The sequence below is a fragment of the Etheostoma spectabile genome, chromosome 5 (genome assembly GCF_008692095.1).
Source record: "Etheostoma spectabile isolate EspeVRDwgs_2016 chromosome 5, UIUC_Espe_1.0, whole genome shotgun sequence".
Lineage (NCBI taxonomy): Eukaryota > Metazoa > Chordata > Actinopteri > Perciformes > Percidae > Etheostoma > Etheostoma spectabile.
Window position 1 is genome coordinate 35128988 of NC_045737.1, and position 2624 is coordinate 35131611.

General features: G+C 42.2%; 1 protein-coding gene across 1 annotated transcript in view; it reads left to right on the forward strand.

Annotated features, from left to right (window-relative positions):
• Positions 1-2624, forward strand: part of raph1a (Ras association (RalGDS/AF-6) and pleckstrin homology domains 1a) — a gene marked incomplete in the record, with an annotated part of 104946 nt that overhangs the window by 43937 nt on the left and 58385 nt on the right.

Here is a 2624-nt window from a genome sequence, read left to right on the forward strand (position 1 = left end):
ATAGATAGATAGATAGATAGATAGATAGATGTATAGATAGATAGATAGATGTATAGATGTATAGATAGATAGATAGATAGTGACACTTGGCTGGCCATGCCAAAACATCCAGTGGAAAGTAATCTCAAGATGAAATAGCACAGCAGCGGAGTTCACGTTCTCGTTCCTTCATCGGGAGTGTTTGAATCCAAATCCGATCTTTTACCTAAACTTAACATAGTCGCTTTGGTGCCTAAACGTCTAAACTGTCATCGCCGCGTGACGCTCCCTTTTTTGGCTCAACATAACTACCGTGGCGCCTGACGTGATTGTCATCTGGCGGTGCCTGTAGCCGGATCGCAGTCGCCTACTGCGTCTCTTTTAGGTGTATAACACACGTCCTATTGGTGAAATAACCCTGATCAGGGGGTACGTTTAGTCCCAACCGGGGGTACAAATAATTGAGCAAGGCAAGGCAGCTTTATCTGGAGAGCACATTTCAGCAACAGGGCAATTCTTTAGTGCTTTACACAAAATCAGTTAAACAGATAAAACACAAGTACAAACAGTTAAAAATCCTAAGCATTAAAAACTGGTAAAACACATGAATAGACAGTTAAAAAATAGACACATAAAACACAAGAATAAAAGTTACAGTGCAGCATAAGAAAGAAATGAGCATTAATTTAAAGAAAGGCAGCATCAAAAAGAAAGGTCTTCAGCCTTGATTTAAAGAACTGAGAGTAGCAGCGGATCTGCAGGTTTCTGGGAGTTTATTCCAGATATGAGGAGCATAGAAACTGAAAGCTGCTTCACCCTGTTTAGTTCTGACTCTGGGGACAGAAAGTAGACCTGTCCCAGATGGTCTGGGGGGGTCATAGTGTAGTAGCAGACCTGTCCCAGATGACCTGAGAGGTCTGGGGGGGTCATAGTGTAGTAGTAGACCTGTCCCAGATGACCTGAGAGGTCTGGGGGGGTCATAGTGTAGTAGCAGATCAGAAATGTATTCTGGACCTAAACCGTTAAGGGATTTATAAACTAGCAAAAGTACTTTAAAATCAATTCTTTGAGACACAGGAAGCCAGTTGTAAGACTTCCGAATGGAGTGATGTAATCCAGTCTCTGGTCTTAGTGAGGACTGGAGTGATGTGATCCAGTCTCTTGGTTTAGTGAGGACTGGAGTGATGTGATCCAGTCTCTGGTTTAGTGAGGAATGGAGTGATGTGATCCAGTCTCTTGGTCTTAGTGAGGACTGGAGTGATGGGATCCAGTCTTGGTCTTGTGAGGACTGGAGTGATGTGATCCAGTCTCTTGGTCTAGTGAGGATGGAGTGATGTGATCCAGTCTCTTGGTTAGTAGGGACTGGAGTGATGTGATCCAGTCTCTTGGTCTTAGTGAGGACTGGGTGATGTTGATCCAGTCTCCTGGTCTTAGTGAGGACTGGAGTGATGTGATCCAGTCTCTTGGTCTTAGTGAGGAATGGAGTGATGTGATCCAGTCTCCTGGTCTTAGTGAGGACTGGAGTGATGTGATACGTCTTTGGTCTTGTGAGGACTGGAGTGATGTGATCCAGTCTCTTGGTCTTAGTGAGGACTGGAGGGATGTGATCCAGTCTCTTGGTCTTAGTGAGGACTGGAGTGATGTGATCCAGTCTCCTGGTCTTAGTGAGGACTGGAGTGATGTGATCCAGTCTCTTGGTCTTAGTGAGGACTGGAGGGATGTGATCCAGTCTCTTGGTCTTAGTGCAGGGTTATGTAGCCCAGAAAGGGGGAAATTCCATGCATCGCATCAACCGTTTTCTTTAGACTACCTTTAGTTTTAAACATGGATTTCTTATTCAAGAGCTTTAAACTAAACATTTTACAACAATGCCATACTTCAATACAACTGCATGGTACCTTTTAAGTGAGTATTTTAATTTTCTCCTACTTGCCTGTTGTACGTTTTACTTATCTATTTTTATAGCTTTAGATACTTTGCATATTCATATATATATACGTTTTACAAAATATTATGAATCTCTGATGTGTAGTATAGGGGAGAAAGAGGAGACTTTATTGATCCGGTGGTAAAAGTAGTGTAACACATTACAATTCAGAGACAGTAATATTGTAATCTAACTAATTACTCTCAATTGACAGTAACTTGTAATCTATAAAGGATTACATTTTTGGAAGTGACTTGCCCTACGCTGCCAAAACGTCCCGTTTAGAGAGTAAATGTTGGAACCATAGTCCTCGTAAATCTTTACAATCCCTGAAAGAACCAAGCCGGTCCATATTTTCTCCAAAAATTGCCAATTTCAGCGCATAGCTTGAAGTTTGTTGTTGTTTCCCGAAAGCGAAGGGATTTTAAGCGATGTCATGCTTTTATCTTTTCATGCTTTTTATTTTTTGCGTATTCTACTCGGGAAACCCGGGTGGTGTAGTGCAAGTGACTTGTTTTGTCGAGCGGGAGTTATTACGTTCTCCGCTTTACTGAGGAATCTGACGTATGAATGGTTCGGTCGAATTCTTCTTGTAACTCTGTCATTTTACATCTGATTGACCCGAGGTTCAGAGCTCTGATACCTGTCCCCCTTATGGGACTACTGGTATAGCTGTCTTATTTGATCGGTGTCTGTCTTGTGTATCTGTATGTTTCTC